This window comes from Ochlerotatus camptorhynchus, unplaced genomic scaffold (assembly GCF_037179485.1).
Source record: "Ochlerotatus camptorhynchus isolate MF236.1 unplaced genomic scaffold, CSIRO-AGI_Acam_v1.1 ptg000487l, whole genome shotgun sequence".
Taxonomy (NCBI): Eukaryota; Metazoa; Arthropoda; class Insecta; order Diptera; family Culicidae; genus Ochlerotatus; species Ochlerotatus camptorhynchus.
Window position 1 is genome coordinate 12,700 of NW_027040972.1, and position 22,596 is coordinate 35,295.

Sequence of the window (22,596 nt, forward strand, 5' to 3'; positions counted from 1 at the left end):
AAGAAATTTGGAAGGCAGCTTGTATGCAAGCGTTTCGTTTTTATGCGGATTTACAATCCATTTCATTTGTAATAGTGATTTCAGTTTAACTTAAGTGAACTTGTTATTATTCCACAAAATGAACAAATGTAATTGGTACATATATAACGTGAACGATAATTAATATTGAAATACAAAAATAGATGGTAAAAAAAATTTAATAATACTTTGCGAAACTTAAATTATATTTACATAAAAGTGACCATGCATCAAGAAGAGTCATTTGGAAGGTTTGTCTCTAGAACCTTCTTTTAGTATCTTATTCTAGACGCTTGCCCGTATCTCCATTCCTGTGACAAAAAAAAACACGGGGTAGCTACGTAGTAAAAGCAACCGGTGGAATCAACAACAAACGATTTTAAATTGGCTCACTACTTGACTAGCCTATTGGTCCCAAGTACATCTATAAGCGTACCCTATTCTAGTCGAAATTCTACTTCTTCACTATGTTTGTTTTGATTCGCTATGAAAATTTGACAGATAAAATGAGGGGTTCGTGGAGCGATTAGCTTGGGACCGAAGAGAGTACCAGAGCTGAGCCAAAACGTTGAGCACGTTTCTTCGGGACCTTCTGGTCTTAGAGTTACCTCTAGAGCTTTTTCAAAGTTTAAGGACCATTTCATTGTTTTAATATTGCAGAAAAGCATTTTTGTTTTTCGTAAAACATATTGCTACACCATATTGAAAATTGCAATAAATATTTACCTCTTCTTTTGCTTGACATAGCTCTTCTTCAAGCTCAGTATTCTTTTCTAATGAAAGTCGTAAACGTTCCCGAACCTGTAACGAAAGTTTAAAGTATAAATATTATAAGGTAAATTGAATTAAAAAAAAAATTATTTTGATGCTTCCAGAATCCTTTTACATATATGGGGGCGATTCTTAAATGATTTTTCCCATGCACATGCTTTCACTAATTCTAGGACCCCAACTTTCCTCATGAGTGGATATCATGTTTGAATCCCCTAGTGGTATATCGCGCCTGACCACAACTCCAATGGTAATGGAAAACTGTTCAAGCCGTTTGTATACACTCAACGCTGTTTTTACGCGATATTCGTTCATATATTAAATTCTAAAATTCCAATTAAATAAAGTGAAACTTGTTCCAAATCATCCAAGACAAATCTGGTAACAGGACCCTGGAATATTTTTTTTACGGATCCTAAGGTTTGTTATCAATTTGCGAATGTTAGCGTTTTTAAAGAGACTTGCAAAAAAACCTTTTTCGTATTAATGTTTTTTCCTAACCTACTTTAATTTTCACACCATATTGTGAATTTTACATCAAAGTAGACCGCTGCGCAAAAAAAGAACCCTTAGAATTATTTTTGCTCAACCCAGTTAAATAATAAATACTAAAATTTTGAATGTAAGTGTTACATTTTTCAATTGAGTTTCATATTGACATGCTGGTGATAGAACTTTGAAAGTTATTGATTTTTTTATATGAGCGAAATTTATTTTTGATGGATTATTTTTAGTGCAGTAGTCTACTTTGGCGCAAAATTAGCAATACTTGGCATGTATATTTCTACACACAAACTGATATTTCACAAAATAATCGATAAAATTGAGTTTGCTATACATACAAAGAAAATAGTGGATTTGCATTTATGCGAAAATCTGTGATTTTTTTTTTGCGATAGAAAATGGACTATCAGTGAAAACACTTATTGACGTGAGTTTTATTTTAACATTTAGCTACTCTTTGCATTTTTGCAGATAATGTTGATGTTAGCTTAGCTTAGACTAACTGCACATATCAATGGTTTGCTGCTACTCTGTGATTGATCTGAACCAATGAAATTGCACAATTCATCAACTGAATGACTGACTGGGAGTGGTCGATCATTCTCACTGTACAACATTCAGTGACTCCAAATATTTAAGGATCGATAACGGCGCCGGCCACGTCCTTGCAATCAGGTGTAGGAATTAGAAGAGAATGTTAGTGCGTGATCTTTGCTGAATTTGAGACCAAGTATATCTGTATCCCCACAAAGATCACGGGAGGGATATTTTGTTAGAAGGTTAAGTTTGTAGTAGTAGGATTCACCTTGATAAGTGATGTGATTATAGTTTTGATAATTTTCACAGAGTAAAAGAAATAAGTCCGCTCGGCTCGAGTGGCTAAAGCCTAGTGAAAATTTATTTCGATTCAACAACTACTGTTGCTACGTAGGTTGCTAAGGTACAGTAGTATGTACAAGGCAATATGTACATAGCATAGGAAACCGTAGGTTACTTCGATCTCTTCTAACACTCTTTCCTAATAGTACGTTCAGACTACAGAGTAATAACATGTTATAGCACTATCTTGATGGTGGTTTCTGTGTTGCAATTATTTGACAACCGTTATAACATGTTATAACTCTCCAATCTGAACAAGGCATAAGCTAAGAATCCTAATAATATCTTGAATTATTCCAGCTTCTCAGTCATCAGCGGTTTGGTGAAACCGTCCTCTCGACGACTCCTCTTTCTAGCACATCTTTGACGAAATGATACCTGATGTCTAGATGTTTGGTTCTGGGATTGTAGCCTTGATTACGTGCGATACAGATGGCTGATTGATTATCACACCGGATCGAAATCTCAGGCATACCAACAATCTGTGACTGGAAATGGTGCAACCATAATGCTTCCTGGGTAGTGCGGGAAAGCGCGATGCATTCCGCTTCGCATGTGGATAGCACCACTATTGGTTGTCGCTTAACATTCCAAGACACCGCTCCTCCCATGAACGTGAAAACATAACCGGTTGTATATTTCCTGGAATCCGGATCTCTTCCCCAATCGGCAACTGTGTAGCCAACTAAATATTCGCAGTGCTCCTTTGAGTATGACAGCCGAACTGAACTAGTACCTCGCAGGTACCGGATGATGCGTTTGACAGCATTCTAATGGCTACGTCCGGGATTGCTGTTGAATTGGCTAAGTTGGTTGACCGCAAAACTGATGTCTGACCGCGTCGCCTGCACCAGACAACCAACTGCCTCCTGGTAAGAAACCTGCTTCATTTCGCTGATCTCTTCTTGCGTCGTCGGTGCAATAGACCTATCCAGTTTGACACCAACCTCCGCTGGTGTGGAGACTGAATTACAGTTCGCCAGATTGAACCGTCGCAAAATGCTGTCGATGTAGTGCTCCTGATCTACCCGCAGCTTTCCGTTCTTCCTATCTCGTGTGATCTTCTATCCGAGACAGAAAATCGCTTCGCCAAGGTCCGTCATTTTGAAGCGATTGTGAAGGAACATCTTCAACTTCCGCTTTAACTTGGCATTGTTGGTGAAGATTAATAAATCGCCGACATAGATGTAAGACGAAAGTACAGGCATGGATCAACTTTGGACCGCTGCAGTCCAAACTCCTTCAGCGCTTCATCCAGCTGGTTGGTTGTTCCACATACGGCCATATAGTGCTTTTCGCAAAAGACAGACTTCCTTCGAATTACCGGCAAACCCTTCCGGTAGGTACATATAGATGACTTCATCTGTTAGCTTCCCTTGAAGGAACGCGGTGACAGCATCCATCTGCTCCACATCCAAGTCGTGCTTCACTGCCAGCGCCAGATGGTATTGGATGGTGGAATACCGTACCACACACTTCGTCAAAATCGATGCCTGGCCGCTGCGAGCACCCTTTCACGACCAGACGAGCCTTGTACCAACAATCAATATGAAACTAACGATTTTAAATTGGCTCACTACTTGACTAGCCTATTGGTCCTAAGCAAATCGATTAACGTACCCCATTTTAGTCAAAATTCTAGTACTATACAATGTTTGTTTTGATTCGCTAAGAAAGTTTGACAGATAAAATGAGGGGTTATTGAATTTTCAAATGTTTCGAGGGGTGAATCGATTAGCTTGGGACCGAAGATAGTACCAGATCAAAGCCAAAAAGTTGAGCACGTTTCTTTGGGACCTACTAGTCTTTGAGTTACCTCTATGCTTGTACCGCTCGATTTCATCAGTTGCTCCTCGCTTTGTTTTGAAGATCCACTTGTTACGAATAGGCTTACGATCGCTTGGAAGGTTCGTCAACTCCCACGTCTTGTTTTCTTCCAAAGCAGCTATTTTTTCAAGCATGGCCGCGATCCACTGTTCACGGTCCGGTCTGTTGGTCGCTTCCTTGTAGCCTTCGGGGTCATCAGACAGCATCTCAGATTGTATCGGTGAGGGCTGGGGTGAAACAACTTTACCAGTAAACGAACTATAAGTAACATAATCGAAATACTTGCCTGGAAATCGGCGCGCCCAACCACTGATGATAGATGATAGTGGTTTTCCACCCATTGTAGCACGGAAACTAAGTCCGACAGCAGTGGGCTCTCTTCTCTGTTTGTCTTGATCAAGCTTAATAACAACATGTCGCTGTATGAAGGGCCAAAAACGGATTGGGTAGATCGATAGGCAAAGTCGCCTATACGCATCTACGGAACAATAAAGAATCTCCTTCCAGCAACTTGATCAGCCAATTGGTCAAAAAGACAAGCCCCAAACAGGAGGAAGATGCCCCAATGAGTGGGGATAAGAGCTCGCCCTTTATCCACGAAATGTTATCAAATCGCTTCAATCAGGTGCCCTGTTGGACCTTCTCTTTTATATAAGTATTTCAATGTATAAACGAATTGATTTTTATTATTATTGTCAATAATACTTACATTTCGATGAAGATCGTGCTACTTATTTTACCTCTTACCTTTTTTTTGTGATACTCATCATCACAGAATCCATCATTGAATCGTAGAACAGGTCCATCAACAATACACTCGTTCCGAGAAGGGGCACATGGTGAATTAGTTTTTTAAAGTAATAGTTTCATCTGAATACCCAACTAACCATATCTCAGTGGCATTGTCTCACTCTGCACCTACATTTAAAATTATTTTGTTGTTATATGGTTACTTTGGTACTCACATGAAATGTTGTGCAAATACCACAAGTTCAGCATCGCCCAACTATGGACCGCTTAATGTTACTACCGTTTACTCATTGAATCTGCGTACACCTCCATGATAATCTTCTAATAAACACCTAAGAATGTATAGAGATAAAGCTGAAAAATACAGTTTTAACTGATGGTACTTTAGAAACATAAAACTGTCCAATATTGGACCCTGCCAACACACGGCGCCTGCACGGTAATGTGGGCCGTCAGAATGGTTCATCGGTTGCAAAGTGAAGTGCTTCTCAAACTGAAGCGATACATATCTCAATTTTTCAACGTTATCCTAACGTAAACTTAATATTATCACCAATATGCCCGTCCACGCCCGAAACCCATGCACCACACAAAATCAAATAAAAATGTTTCTGTATGATAAACACGTCCAGACATAAACGAGAATATGGGTGTATATCTTCACTGTAACAACTACGGGTAATCATCGAAAATACTTGCATTTTACTCAGGCACTTTTGAGCAAACTGCAATCACTCTCTCATACTCGAAATGTGCCACGACCAAATTGGCACAACGATGCCCTATACGCTATCTGACCAAAGCGCAGGGAAATCGGTGCGCCCGAACACTGTGCCTAAACCCTTGCTCTTCAGATGGTCTATCAGATTGCATCGGGAGCGCAGGCTCGTCAAGTCTTTTGGTGACGACTCCATCCTTCTCCATGCTGCGTCTGAACGGTATATTGACGTATTCGGTCCCATTGTCCGGCCTCAGAACTTTCAGCTTCCGCCCGGTCTGCGTTTCGGTCGTGTACTTGAACTTCATGTACGTTTCGAATACTTCATTTTTCCTTTTTCGATTCACATCGTCGATGAACGTCATGATGAAACGACTTCCACCTAGTGAAGGGACCTCGATAGGACCAACCAGGTCGGAGTGGACTAAATCCAGCAGCCCTTCGGCTCGTGACGCACTGGAAGGAAATGGATTACGTGCATGCTTACCCTCGATACAAGCAATGCATTCGGGGATCGTTTACTTCGTCATATCGATACCTTTTGCCATCGTTGTCAGCTTTCGTAAGCTTTGATGATTGAGGTGTCCCAGTCTTCTGTGCCAGATGCTTGTGCTCGTTGTATGTAACGATCACTCGTTCCTCCGATTGAGCATGTACATGCCGCGTACCTGTGTACCCGATACAATGACTTTGCCATCACTTTCGAGTACTTCACATTTCTCCGCATTGAAGACTACCGTTAATCCTTTCCGACAAATCTTGGTGATCGATAGGAGATTAGTGGTTAGTTCCGGAATTTGCAGCACTTCTTGAACTTCGATGCGGCCTTCACACAGCTCAAAATTGACCAGTCCGTTCGCGATCGACTTCATGCTGCTGTTGTTTGCCGTTCCCACAGAGCGTGACAATTCTTGCTGTTTCGCAAAATCGTTGCCACTTCGGGACATATGACATGTGGCACCAGAATTGAATTACCACTCCGAGGCGCTTACATCGCCTATCGCAAAAACGCTACACAAAGCTTTACCAAACGTTCTTGGAGGATTTTGCTTCTGTGGACGTTTTGCTGCAAAATGCCCTCGCATCTTGCAGTTGTGGCATGTATCATCCTTCTTCGCATAACCACCGTTGCCACCACGACACTTCGATATTTGGATAGAGTATAACGCACCATCTCCGCTGACATTATTCGGTCCGCTTTGCACCTTTACGTCTTGCAAAAAAATTGCCTTAACTGCGTCAGACGTCAACGCAGTACACGGTGCCTCAAGTCCCATAATCATGGGTTCGTAATGCTTCGGAAGTCCCATCAGCAACAACACAGCAAGCCATTAATCATCGACCTTGAACCCAATTCCCGCAAGTTTGTATGCCGTGGACATCAGTTCATCGACGTACGATTCCACGCTACCGCAATTGTCCAACCGGATCGACGTTAGCTTCCTCAGCAACCCGATTTTTCGCGTCAGACCGTTATCCTGAAAAGCATTCCGCAGCTTCTCCCACGCTTCCTTGGGATCATTCGCGTCCTGGACCAGACTATAATTTGTCGTCTCCAGGCTCAAACAGATGGTGGCCAACACCCGCAAACTAACCTCTCCGTCGACTTCCTGGCCGTCCCGTGGCGACACTGCGCACCAGGATATCTCGCGAATGAGCGTCATTTTTATGGCGAAAGCCCAAGTCGTGTAATTTTCGCGACCCTTCAGCTTTTCGATAAACGGCATGCCGACTCAACTGATTCGTCCGTTCCCAGCGGTCAGCACTCCAGCTACATTTCTTACTTCCGGCTCTCCGGCTTCTTTTCTGGAGGAATTTCCAGCACTGCTTCCGACTTCACTTGATTGCATCTTATTGCGGGCTATGACCAGTTCTGGGCCCATATCTTTTTCGCAGAGTAAAAGAAATAAGCTCGGCTCGAGTGGCAGTAATTATTGAATTTATTTTGATTCAATAATTACTGTTGCTACGTAGGTTGCTAAGGTACAGTAGTATATAATGCAATATGTTCATAGCATAATAAATCGTAGGTACTTCGATTTCTTCTAACATATTGTATTGTTATGTGTGTTGTATGTATGTATGTACACTGAACCAATATGACATATTCCTGTTATGTGGAAATCTTATAAATTTGCGCTATAAGATAATCCATTGAAAATGACATGATTGAAAATGTGTCAGGTAAATTCTATATGAATATCTGATACATTTACAATGCTGATAATTTGGTAACTTTATATGATCGTCATATGATAAATGCAGGGCTGTTACAAGATTTTCTAAATTTGATCCGCGAAATCCGCGATTTCACAAAAGAAATCCGCGACTTCAAATACTAATCCGCGACAAAAAAAAACTGTTTTCATTGCTTAAAAATAGCATTTGTATACTACTACATGGCATTTCAAGCTAATTGCTTATAGCATATTAGATTTTTGCCTTAGTGTTCTTTGAAGTACTTTCACATTTTAATTGAGAGCTTTCTATGCCCAAGGAAGTAGAGAAATTTTCCAACCCGAAAAATTAATAGACCGGACGGGAATAGGACTCAGTCGCCTCCAGCATGGACTTGCTTTGTAGCTGCGCCTTTACCGACTGAGCTAAAGGAGAATCGTTTGTAACCTTTGAATTTAAAATAAAAGAATAACATTGTATCATCTTCAGTTATTTATGTATAGTTTAAATTCTGAGTTATTAGTGAACATAATAAAACACCCTTACATTATGAGATTTTATTGAATAATACCGGCCTAGATTTGATGAAACATTATTAAAAAAATAATGCATTTTCATTTGAAATGCAATTATTTTTTTGAAAATTAACCTTTGCGTCTCTGACGTATTTTGCTGTCCTAAATGTTGTAGTTAATTTGGCTCTAGTTTTCTCAATTTTTTAATGATTCAAACCAAACACCCTGCACATAATCGAGAAATTACCAGAGTTTTATAAGTCACACTTGTTGGTCACGTCGCGGTTCTGTATTTACATTCCTTGGGGTCTGTCCAATGTTGAGACATTTTCATGATATTTTTTATTTCGAATATGAACCTTTTCGATGTCAAATCATAACCGAATCGTATATATGTGACTTTTAGGATCATGCACGACTTATTACTATGTATACAGGAAATTATATGTTTTCCAAATCGTCCTGGACATCAGTTGATTTGTTCTACTAGATCAACCAAGACTGCAATAATGTCTGTAGTATCGAAAAATGTCCAATCAGATTTAAAGTGTATATGTGGATCATTTAATGATCGATTTCCGAGTAATCCAGATGTTGCAGGTTCGTCAAATCGTCCTGGAGTTCAGACAATTTGATCTACTAGATCAACCGAGATTGGGACAATGTCTTTAGTATCGAAATATTTCCAGACAGATGCACAGTGTCTATTTGGATCATGCATGAACTATTGCTATGTATACCAGGTGTTATAAGATCTCTAAATCATTCTGTCTAAATCAACCATGACTGGGATAAAGTCTGTAGTATCGAAATATGTGCAAACATATTCATAGTGTCTATATGGATAATGTTTAATTATTTCCACGTATACCAGACGATCTAGGTTCTCCAAATCGTCCTGCAGTTCAGATGATTTGTTTTACTAGATCAACAAAGACTTGTATAATATCTGTAGTATCGACATATCGATTTGTAAATCTTAGAACATGGTTGGTTGGTTGGTTGTCTTTATTAAGGAGATTTTCAGCCAGACGCTGGTTCATTTCCGGTCTTAGAACATTTGGCATACACGGAAATAGATTGACATGATCCACATAGACATTGCAAATTTGTTTGGGCATATTTCGATACTACAGATATTGAATTGGTGTTGGGTGATGTAGTAGAAAAATAATCTGATCTCCAGAATGATTTCAGTACCTGTAACATCTTGTATACGTAGCAATAGGTCAGGCACGATCCACATTGAACACTTTGAATCTGTTTGGACATATTTCGATACTACAGACATTATTGCAGTCTTGGTTGATATAGTAGAACAAATCAACTGAACTCCTGGACGATTTGAAGAACCTAGAATATCCGGTATACATGGCAATTATTCGCATGTATACGATTCGTTTATGATTTGACAACGAAAAGTGCTATGTTCATATTGGAAATAAAATTAAAAAAAAAACATGAAAATGTCTCACGTTGGACAGATTTCAGGGAATTTTCCGTGTAAATCCGGTGTGACTTATGGAATTGAGATCATTTCTCGATTATCTGCATGGTGTTTGCTTTGAACCGGTAAAAAATTGAGAGCCAAATGAACAACACAATTGATGACAGCAAAATAATCCGGGACGGAAAGGTTACAATTCCACAATTTTTGTGACAGCACATCAGTTCCTTCGCGATTTTCACGACATCATTTAATGTTTCCGCGATTTTCGCGACTGAAAGTTCAAATCCGCGACAAATCCGCGAAAATAGCGAAATCCGTGAAATTAGCGAAATCCGCGCCTGTTGTAACAGCCCTGTAAATGAAAATCGGTCAAATTATAATAATTAACTGAAATGGATTTGAAACCCATAAGCATAAGCTTTACTTTTCACCACAATATAATATATGTGTCATAAATCAATCGAAGTAAAGTGTTATGTGATAATCACATGAAATTTACTTCTTCTTTTAACACATATATTTATTCGATTTCTAAAAATAAATCGAAAAATAAACATCAGGCAGTGGGAGCTTTCACAGTTGTCTTTTTTTTTATTGTAGCTGATTTGGGATTCGATCCATAACTGTTGAGGTGTGAATGATTTCGGTGTCTGCGCTCGATTCCACTGGGCCACGGCTGATTTCAATATTGAGCTCGTTCAATTAGCATGAAGCAAGAACAGCTCTCCCGACACATGGAATGTAGTGCAACGTTATGCTCGTTTTGCTAGAAGGAAGACAAATAACACTGACAAATTTATACTCCGTTTCGGAGGTTTCGTGTATTCAAATCTTTCTTAATGCTCCTGTGAGTCCTGTGTGCAATAAAACAACGACTACATTATAAGAGTTCATGGAACTGGTTCATGAAGTTCGAGTACTAGTGCTGGAATCTGAATTAGCCGTGTAGAAGGCTTACAGTTATAATCTTAGCAAAGTAAATATTGCAGTAGAATCATTTTTTTTTTTCGATCTCAATACATTCTTTTTCGCAACCCCTTATCTAATGGAACAATCCGTCATCCCGTCATCCCAGAAAACCATGCCAAAACAAATGTTTGCTGTTGGCAAATCTATATGACTATATAATGATTGGGATAGATCTGTTTACAATCTTTAAACCTCAAAAATCAAAGGAAGCTTCCAATGAGATATACATGTTTTCCTAAACAGCAAACTTAAATGACTGTCCAATAGTTTCTACATGGCTGTTAACACGCGACACGTCAAAAATCGTTTAAAGCAACTCCAATAAAATATACATGATTATCCTATAAGATATATCTTTTAGTGAGCAATATTCATCATGAAAACAGGTATATTTTACTGAATTTTCTCATAGTGCAAACTTATATGATTTTCCATTAGTTTCTAGATGTCTGTTCTCACCCATGACATACCTACAGTTTTTCACCATGAAATATATCAGACAATATTCATATACATCTTACCAATCGCTAACCACGTTCGAAGCAAAGTTTTATCAAGTACATACTAAGTATGTGAAATTACGATAGAAATCATTCCATATCGCAGTCATAGTTTTTAAGTGATAATCCAATGGAATCTATCAATCATCACATAGAATGAATAAATCTGCTGACATTGCTATGTTATAAGATGGATCCAATAAACGGTACATGTCGATTTGTTTCAGTGTGTATTAGAGTGGGTCATCTTGATCAATTTTCAGAACAATGTATTTTTGGTTCCATTTGGGTTCAAAACGATTGTGCTACATTTCCCCGAATGTTGTTTCCCCGAATGTCACTTCCTCGAACGCCATTTCCCCGAATCCCATACAAACATATACCCCCATTTCCCCGGATGCCATTTCCCGAATATAACTTCCTCGAATGAAATCCAAAAATTTATAAAATACCTTGACTGTACTACATTTCTTAGGTTGGTTTCGCGATCATTAAGAAGACATCTTTGAATATTGCAACAATTAACCTTAAAAGAACAGCTAATGATTAAAAGAAGGGAAAAACTCTGTTCAAAGTAAATCAATGGGGCGAGAGTTTTAGACGGCGGCAGTACTAGAAGTGGAAGTGTAAAAATTGATAATATATTTTTAGGTGATTTTACCTTCTTTTATTCATGAGCAGTTCTTTCGAAAACTTTGGCAAAACTAATATCGATGATTTGACAGATTGCTAATATATTTTTTAGGAGATTTTCCCTTCTTTTTAAATTTAGTTACGAGATTTTCAGCCGTAGGCCGTATTTTTCCCTTTTTTATAATGTTTTTTTCTGAAATTTTCTCAAAACTTGTGAGATTGACGCTTTGACAAATTGGTAATGTATTTTGAGGAAATGTTTCCTTCTTTTATAAACGAGCAGTTCTTCCTAGAACTTAGACAATATGTGAGGTCGATGGATTTAATAATTGATAACATAGTTTTACGAGATTTTTTCTTTTATAAATTCAAATCGAGGAATTTGGCAAAACTTGTGAGATATATGATTTGACAAATGAATCGAGGAATGCTGTGAGTTTTACACTCACAACTACTGACAGCATAGCGCCACCTTCTATGGACGAAAAGTTAAACCGAAAAATAATGTATGCAGATTTCAACATTTTAATTAAATTATCGTTTGTGGAGGCGAAACGAGAAAAAATATTTGGTAGGGGTGTTGCGCCATAAGCAATCAGGGTTGGAAATTTCCTAACTTTTTTTTCGGGGATATGGCATTCGGGGAAATGGCACATCCGGGGAAACGGCATTCGGGAAAATGGGTATTCGGGAAAATGGGTATTCGGGAAAATGGGTATTCGGGAAAATGGCGTTCGGGGAAGTTTTTTTTTATCTTTATTTTGGAGATTTTTAGCCTTAGGCTAGTTCATCTCTTAATTGTTCGGGGAAGTGACATTCGGGAAAATGTAGCACAATCAGTGTTCGGAAAAACTCAAAAACTAAAATCTCATGCATGAGTTTATCAGCCTATGAGTTTTGCCTAGCAAAATTCAACGTCGCAAAAATCACCGATGAGTTTTCAGGTTCAAAAATTCATTGCTTTCTATTTTGGCGTTATTCATTGATATTACTATTGTTTGCGCATCAGGGGTTGGAAAACTAACACAACATGCATAGACATGATATCAATTGACGTTTGAGTGGTTTTATGAGTGTTAAGCTGGAATGATTTTTCAGCGTTGTGAGTGTGAGTGCATGAATATACATGAGAATCTCAAGCGTGAATTTTGTTTGCCGCATTCGCACGCGAGTTTATTCTCGCAGGGAGGCTCAATGAATGAGATTGGGAATGATTTTCCGAACACTGAGCACAATCGTTCAAAACAACTGTGCAAAATTTAGGAATGATTGCTTTTAACCCGGCTTTCCGCATTGCGTTTGAAATTTGTATGGAAATTAGTATAGGAAAACCTACTTTTTTTGAATTTTCATTCCTAGGGACCACAATTTAGCTTAAACCATGCCACTAATCACGTTTAAGTATAGTTCATGAAATGCCTAACAACTTTGCCATCCTTTGTCTGTGCTAGAATGTCTCTAAAAAAAAGTTATAGCTGTTCAAAGATTGCTGTTTCGAATTAAATGCCAAAAATCACTTTTCCTGCCAAGGGAAGTCAGATTCCAAACTGAAATAATTTCACAATTTCACTTCTTTTCCAGATGAATTATGCAAATAGTTTTATCTCATATGCGAAGATCGTGAGGGGGGGGGGTTACCCTCCCCCTCGCCCCTTCACTCATAAATATCAATGGAAGTAAAGGCCGATCAAATTTCTAACTTCAGAGTTTCTTATCTTATCGTTTTGTTATTTTCAAATAAATTATTCAAAAACAATTGCTCAATCTGCAGGCCAGGTTTCAACCCCTCATTTCATCTGTCAACCTTTCATGGCAAATCAAAACAAACATAGTGTAGTACTAGAATTTCGACTAGAATGGGATACGTTAATCGTTTGCTTGGGACCAATAGGCTAGTCAAGTAGTGAGCCAATTTAAAATCGTTAGTTTCGAATTGATTGTTGATACAATGGTCCTCCTCCTACACATATTAGATTGAGAATTTTTGAATAACACATCAGTTAGCGCTCAACTTCCGAGCCAAGCAGACGCGTCTACGTTATAGCTAAACCAGGAAGTCGATTAAAAGCTTGCTTTCCTTTTTTTCGTTGCGTTTTTTCATCGCCGAGCCGTTGCGTGTTCCTACGTTCTACGACTCTGCGATGGTGCGCCGCGAGAACACATTCCGCATAGATTATACGATGATGCCGAAAAAGCCGGACTATGTGAAAGTGCAAAGTTTCGTTGGAACTGTCCTGGGCTTAAAGTCAGGTGAAGTGTTGAGAATACAGTGTAGCCGGAGCCTAGGATGTGCCTTCGTGAAGGTCGTCGACTTGGCGCTGGCACAAAAAGTGTGCGAAGAACATGATGGAAAACACGAAGGGTAGTGGAAGGAGGGAAGAAGATCCCCCTGCGAATAACGTTGGAGGACGGAGCAGTGGAGGTGAAGATGTTTGATCTGTCTGAGGACGTGTCGGACGATGCGATCAGCAAATTCTTATCTGCCTACGGTGACGTCATCTCAGTGCGAGAGCAGATGTGCGGAAGTGATCAACAATTTACCTTTCCGAGTATCTACACTGGTGTTCGGATTGCAAAAATGATCGTAAAACACAACATCGAGTCGTGGGTCTTCATCGATGGAGAATCGACGTTTCTGTCCTATTTTGGCCAACGTCAAACCTGCCGACACTGCCGAGAATTTATTCACATCGGTGCGTCCTGTGTGCAGAACAAAAAACTGCTTGTTCAGAAATCGTATGCCGATGCGACGAAACAGCCAGCAGCAATGCCGGCAAAAACCTCTGCGAAGCCGCAAGCCCCAAAATCATCGTTGCCGATTAACCAAACGTCGGCATTGAGATGTCCGCCGCCGAAGAAGCAGAAGCAGCAGCAGCAGTAGCTGATGCCGGTACCTGCAACAAATCCACTGCCCCTATCATACCCATATCAGGTTCGAAATAACCATCGGATAGCAGGTCGTTGTCCAGTACTCCTGGTCAACAACCTCCTGCTAGTGACGAAGTGGTTCACAAACCTGCCAGTGGCAAATCCGATGGCAACGAGACAGACGAGTCGGCAATATCAACCAACAGCAGCACACGTCCGAGAGGACGGCGCCAAACTAGAAAGCGACGAGACGGCAGCGACGACGAGCGGGAGCAGAACTATTCAAATGGATCAGTTTACCAGCTACAACGTTGCCACTATAAATATTAACACGATTACCATCGAAACGAAACTCAACGCTCTCCGATCATTTTGTACAACAATGGATCTCGACATCGTTTTTCTGCAAGAAGTAGAGAACGCGCAGCTCTCCATTCCTGGCTACAATATCGTCGCAAATGTGGATCTTCAAAGGCGAGGGACGGCAATAGCGCTGAAGGAGTATATACGCTTTTCCCATGTAGAGAAGAGCTTGGATGGACGACTTGTTGCTCTCCGGGTTGAAAACACGACATTGGTCAATATATACGTCAGAGAAAGAAGTTAGATTGTGACACCATATTTGCGAAAGAGTTTTGAACTATTTGTTTATGTTAATAGATGGTCCTTATTATGACGAGAAATTTTGCCGAAGACACCAAGTCGCGGAAATGCTTCGTTTCGGAGTTATTAATTTTGTTCCGCTAGGTTGCATTCCTGGCCCAGTGTGCATAGGATGAAAGCAGAACAGAAAAGCATAATGCATGATTTCATTACGAGAACTATTTTCTTTTTACAAGAGCAATTCAAGCTGAACTTTGCATTAGGTCCTAAGTTACATTGATCGATTCTCTTCCGTTAATAACTTATTCACAGAACCGTTTCTTGATGTGTTTGTCGTATTGGATGCTAGATAAAAGCTTCTTTTATCGATTTATGTGCTGAAAATACCTGGGAATGTCTTTACATGACCGTGGGGATGCAAAGAAAAAGTCGACGAAGAGAATCTGTTAATATTACTTAGGACCTAATGCAATGTTCAACTTGAATTCAATTTTTTATTTGAGGGCAAATGTATATTCCTATTCTACGGGTGCAACCGATGAATTTTACAAACATTTAGAAAAGTTTTGAATGGTACATTAACCTTTATGAAAAGTTATACGTGATTTCAACCTTTTTGCCCTAGGACTGTCACCATTCCATGTATTTCGACCAAGATTCGACCGTGTCACCCCATCTATATGCGAGCGAGAACGGAAGAATCATGGAGATTGCTGACGTTTTTCTTACGCACACTACGTCGCGTATACGTATACACGAAATGTTTTCATGCTCATGCCAACAATTTTGTTGATTTTCTTTGAGCTCCACTTGGAAGTACCGGAAAGTTTTGATTTTTTCTATGTTGTAAAAATAAACCACCTATTTACATTTCTGACAAGTTGCAACTGAATGCTTATAATTGTTTTAAAATAACTGTTTCATGGCCAACTAGTTTTATTGCGCTTACTTATAAAGCAACAAAAGGATTTATTTTTTGGTTTTATAAGGGCAATTCATATTACTTTTTTTATACTTCAGAGCAATCATAAAACCTTTCATAAGTGAAAATAGCATAAGCATCAGTTGGTTTTTACATTAGCTTTATAGGGGTTTTGTAGATAGCTATAAGAATGTTTCATGACTTGCATTGTATATGACCGTCATAAAGCTGTAGGTAATGGTTGCAGCTGCAATAAAACCTTTATAAATTTTGAATATAGCCAAGCAGCTCTAGATTTGTTACTTGGGCAGCCTAGGCCGCGAACCTGGTCGCGGGTTATTGGTCATTACGTCCCCATCTTCTGACAGCAGAGAACGTTGACGAATTCCAGATCAGATGGCAATATGTGACCCGACAAAGACGAAATTTTCCGAACTGGATCACGTGGTGGTTATCCTACGCTAAACCGAAAATCCAGTCCTTTTTTTGATGGAAATCTCACGAGGCATACAGTGAGTTTCATGCACAACACCAACGGCTGTATGTACAGCTTCAGCAAGTGTATGATGGATATTTCCTTATCCAGAGATGATAGTCACCATCAATCGTGTGAAAGCAAAAATGCTTGCTCACCAGCGCACTTTCTCGCAGAACTTTATGCGTATCAACGACACGTTTATTGCAGGTGAAAGCATAAGTACCTTCCAGCTGGGAGAAAGACGAAGGAAAAAAACCGTCATCACAGAGCTGTGTGGCGAAAACAACGAAGTTCTAAACACTTCCGAAGCAATCGAAACGCATCTGCTCCGATACTTCAGAGAGCTATACACTGCGACAGAGGAAAATGAGGAAGCACAGCACTCCTTCCAATGCGAGAGAGTGGTACCCGAAAACGACGAGAGCAACGACTCTTGCATGGCTGAGATAACAACATCAGAGATTTTGTCATCTATTCGTACATCAGCAAAAAGGAAGGCTGTGGGAAGCGATGGGTTACCCGTCGAATTCTACCAACGTACATTCGACGTCATCCACCGAGAGCTGAACCTTGTATTAAACGAGGCTATGACAACGGAGTTTCCCTCTGAATTCGCCAACGGAGTAATCGTGTTGGTACGAAAGAGAGGAACGGCAAATACCGCTCGAGGATACCGCCCGATCAGCCTTCTGAATGCGGACTTTAAAATTCTCGGCAGAATCGAGGTCGTGATGAAGACTCACCGCATATTGAGTGATGTACAAAAGTGTTCAAACGAAGGGTACTCAATCTTCGAAGCCACTCTTTCTCTGGAAGATCGTAATGCACAGCTGATAGCGAGGAAACGAAAAGGGAAACTGATAAGCTACTTTCTCGATCACGCTTTTGATCGGGTATCCCTTTCCTTCCTTCACGGAACCATGCGGCAGCTGGGAATAAACCCAGATTTTGTCGGCTTACTGCACTGGTACGAATTGCCGAACAATCCTCATCTCGGCTGCTTGTAAATGGACATCTTTCGCAGCATTTTCCCATCCAACGGTCGGTGCGACAGGGAGACCCGTTATCGATGCTACTTTTCGTCATCTACCTCCACCCGTTCCTGCAAGAGCTAGAGCGACAACTCGGTCCCGACCTTGTGGTGGCATACGCAGATGATGTATCTGTGATAGTCACCAACACAGAGGTAATAGAACGCATCAATGATTTGTTTGATCGGTTCGAACGTGCCGCTGGTGCAAAATTAAATCGTTCTCGTAAAGTTCTCCAAGTTGCTTTTTACTTGCAACTTGTGGATAAACTACCAATAGGTCAGTGTATTTCAAGAGCTAATAAGATAAAAAATTCCGACTTTATATCAGTTTGCATCTTTACTTCGATTGATATGAGTGAGGGGAGCGGGAGGGACGGGAGGTGTTAACAACGGTCAGCGAAGAACAAATTCTACATTTGTACCCGTAGGTACAAATATCACCCCTGCTTCAAATTCTTCATCTATACCTGCTCCCCTCGCTGCTAACAATGTTCAGCGAGTAAATCGAGCTACCTGTACTGCTATTGCATCAATCAAATCAAAATACTAACCAACGTAATTCTAAAGTGAACCCTACGCTGTTGCTTTTATTGACAATAATTGTATTGTCAATACATTCTATATTGATGTCAATACATCGATATTGACAATATTTCTGTGTTCACATCATCAATATTATTGTCAATAATTACCCTTCGCGTCAATATATTGATACGTGTGGGGTTCGCTTAGCGGATTTTTTTTTAATTTTTAAACTTTGATGCTATTCAAACTGGAGTAAAATTTGCGCACAATATTGTCATGACTTTGAAATTCAGTAATGGATTTAAAATCATTAAATATTTTAAATTGGAATGCTCGATCTCTTAAAGATAATGAAGACGACCTATTTAACTTTTTGAGAGTTCATAACGTGCATATTGCCGTTATAACTGAAACGTTCCTTAAACCTGACCATAAGGTTAAAAGGGACGCAAATTATTTCATTTATAGAAATGATCGTCTTGATGGAGCTCGTGGTGGCGTTGCCATCATTGTTCATAGACGAATCAAAGATAAAATTCTTTCTTCATTTGAAACTTTGGGCGTTTCTGTTGAAACAAAATTTGGACAACTAACGTTTATAGCTTGTTTTTTTTGCTTTATTCAGAAATTTTTTAGCCGTAGGATAGTTCATCTCCGTAAAAGGTGGGAGGTCCCCCAGCCACATTGCTTGAGTATCGTGCTACTTCAACGTTTGATAATCTACTGCCTATTTGCCATTTCAATGCAAAGGCCAGCAGAAGTTGCCTCCCTGGTACAGTACTACCGAGGTACATAGAATTTCGAATGTTGAGACTTTAGAACAAATGTCCAACAAAATAATTAATAATTTCATGCAAAAATTCCCTTTATACTTAGATAAGATTTAGTATCAGTTTTTAGTTTTAAGATGTCAATTGTTATACTGACATGCAGGTATATACAACTTGTTTAAATTACTGAATTCCCAAGACAGGAACAATTTAAAAACACTTAGATATATATCATAACAATTAAGGCTGGTAAGGGTGACCTTCAGAAACTTACCCGTCATAGATCTTAATTCATCATTATTTGTTATTTTAATGCAAAACACCGCTCATGGAATAATACTCAAAGCAATTCCAATGGTAATATCAGCACCTCTATGGTAATATTCTGTTTGACGATTGTCCTGCAGGTTATTACACTATTCAATATCCAAACAGCTCAACATGCTTTTCTTCAGCAAGAAATCCCTCAACTATTGATTTGGTCTTAACTGATTCATGTCAACTTTGTAGCCAATTGGTTACGCATGCTGACTTCGGTTCTGATCACCTTCCAGTAACTTTTGAAATATCCCAAAAATAATTTCTAATCCCAACAGCTCTACTTTCAATTACCATAGAGCTGATTGGGAGCAATATCGAACATTTATGAAACATAGCTTCAATCCAAACATTCCTTTGCAACCCAAAGATGATGTTAATTATGCTCTTGAATCTCTGACTACTTCTATAGTTGAAGCAAGAGCTGCCTCAGTACCAAAATGCGAGGTTAAATTCCATTTAATTATAATAGACGACGATCTTCAGCTCTTGATCCGTCTTAAAAATGTCCGTAGGAGACAATATCAAAGAACACGCGATCCTGCCATGAAAGTTATCTGGCGGGGTTTGCAAAAACAAATTAAAAAACGATTCTCTGCCCTGAGGAACAAAACTTTTGAAAATAATATTTCTAAATTAGACCCGAGTTCCAAACGCTTTTGGAAACTCACAAAAATAAGGAGAAAAAAACCTTAAAAGCCTATTCCAGCGCTTAAAGAAGGTGTTAAAATTTTTAACACAAATTCGGAAAAAGCTCAGAAACTTGCTGAGCAATTGCCCATAATTTCAGTTTGGGTCTTACTAGTCCTATTGAGAATCAGGTTGCTCGGAATTATCTGAATATTTTCTCACGGGAAAATATTTTTGATGATTCCTTGGGGACTGATTCGGACGAAGTAAGGTCATAACTAAAAAAAAATCATAATATGAAAGTGATGCTGGAATTTTCTATATCCTCATCAAAAATCTCTCAGAGAGTACTACCTTGTCTTTCTTGGTAAAAATATTTAACAGACGTTTCCATTTGGCATACTTTCCTGATAAATGGAAAAGTGCAAAAGTTGTTCCAATTTTGAAACCGAATAAAAATCCAGCTGAAGCTTTTAGCTACCGTCCAATAAGTTTGCTTTCTTCAATAAGCAAACTTTTTGAAAAGGTAATTTTAAATAGAATGATGCTTCACATCAATACGAACTCAATTTTTGCAGATGAGCAGTTTGGATTTCGCCATGGGCATTCAACTACTCATCAACTCTTAAGAGTTACCAATTTAATTCGTTCAAACAAATCTGAATACTGCTCAACTGGAGTTGCTCTTCTAGACATAGAAATAGCATTCGACAGTGTTTGGCATGAAGGTTTGATTGCTAAATTTGAAAAAAAAAATCCACTCTATATTATGAAATTAGTTCCAAATTATTTAACTGACAGAACTCTACAGGTAAATTATCAAAAATCCAAATCTGTACGACTACCTGTTAGAGCAGGAGTTCCTCAGGGTAGCATTCTTGGGCCTATATTGTATAACATTTTCACTTCAGACCTCCCTGATTTACCTCAAGGTTGCCACAAATCTTTGTTCGCTGCTAACACAGGCATTTCCGCTAAAGGAAGAAGTCTTCGTGTTATTTGCAGCAGACTGCAGAAAAGTTTAGATATGTTCTCTTCTTATTTACAGAAATGGAAGATTTCTCCCAACGCTTCCAAAACTCAACTTATAATATTTCCACATAAGCCTAGAGCTTTGAAACCTAGTAGTAGTCACATAGTCACTATGAACGGAGTTCCAATTTCCTGGTCAAACCAAGTGAAATATCTAGTGAAGTACTAGACCAAATATTAACTTTTAAAGATCACATTGAGGGCTTTCAAGCCAAATGTAACAAATATAAGAAATGTTTGTATCCTCTTATAAACAGGAAATCGAATTTTTGCCTGACGAACAAACTTCTAATATTTTAACAAGTTTTTAGACCGGCCATGCTTTACGCTGTGCCAATATGGTCTAGTTGTTGCACTACCAGGAAAAAAGCACTTTAAAGGCTTCAGAACAAAGTTCTGAAGATGATTTTGAAGTTGCCTCCATGGTACAGTACTACCATAGAGGTAACTCTAAGACCACTGGGTCCCGAAGAAAATCATTATTATTTTTGGCTCACTCAGTACCAGAACAACGGTCCCAAGCAGTCCCAAGCTATTTCACTCACCCCTGCATGTTCTGAATGAATCCACACACCCCTGATGTTATCTGTCAAAATTTCATAGCGAATCAAAACAAACATAGTGTAGTAATAGAATTTCAACTAGAATAGGGTACGTTAATCGTTTGCTTGGGACCAATAGGCTACTAAAGTGGTGAGCCAATTTAAAATCGTTAGTTTCGTATTGATTGTTGGTACTACCATAGAGGTAACTCTAAGACTAGAAGGTCCCGAAGAAACGTGCTTCGTGCTTGACTCAGCTCTGGTACTCTCTTCGGTCCCAAGCTAATCGATTCACCCCTCGAAACATAGGAAAATCCAATAACCCCTCATAGTATCTGTCAAACTTTCATAGCGAATCAAAACAAACATTGTGTAGTACTAGAATTTCGACTAGAATGGGGTACGTTAATCGTTTGCTTGGGACCAATAGGCTAGTCAAGTAGTGAGCCAATTTAAAATCGTTAGTTTCGTATTGATTGTTGGTACTACCGAGGTACATAGAATTTCGAATGTTGAGACTTTAGAACAAATGTCCAACAAAATAATTAATAATTTCTGGCAAAAATCGTTGCAATCCTCAATTGCAACGATTAATTCCCTTTATACTTAGATAAGATTTAGTTTTTGAAACCGAGAGAGCAGTACCCGAAAACGACGAAGCCAATGCTGCCGTGATGGCAGAAATCACCATCGGCGAATTGAAAAACGCCATTCTAACGTCACAAAAACGAAAATCACCGGGCATAGATGCCCTGCCGGTAGTTTTACCTTTTGACGTCATCTATCGGGGGCTCTACCATAGTGGTAACTCTAAGACTAGAAGGACCCGAAGAAATGTGTCAACTTTTTGGCGCAGCTCTGGTACTCTCTTCGGTCCCAAGCTAATCGATTCACCCCTCGAAACATAGGAAAATCCACTAATCCCTCATTTTATCTGTCAAACTTTCATAGCGAATCAAAACAAACATTGTGTAGTACTAAAATTTCGACTAGAATGGGGTACGTTAATCGTTTGCTTGGGACCAATAGGCTAGTCAAGTAGTGAGCCAATTTAAAATCGTTAGTTTCGTATTGATTGTTGGCTCTACTTCGTTATCAATGAAGCAATGACGGATGAGCTCCCCTCAGAGTTTGCCGATGGTAAAATCGTGTTAGTAAAGAAG

General features: G+C 39.3%; 1 long non-coding RNA gene across 2 annotated transcripts in view; it reads right to left on the reverse strand.

Annotated features, from left to right (window-relative positions):
* Positions 1–722: 722 nt before the first annotated feature.
* Positions 723–22,596, reverse strand: part of LOC135712501 (uncharacterized) — a 43,713-nt gene continuing 21,839 nt past the window's right edge. For both annotated transcript variants that reach the window (XR_010518644.1, XR_010518643.1), the window contains one exon: positions 723–819. This is a non-coding gene — a long non-coding RNA (uncharacterized LOC135712501). The remainder of the gene's footprint in view (positions 820–22,596) is intronic.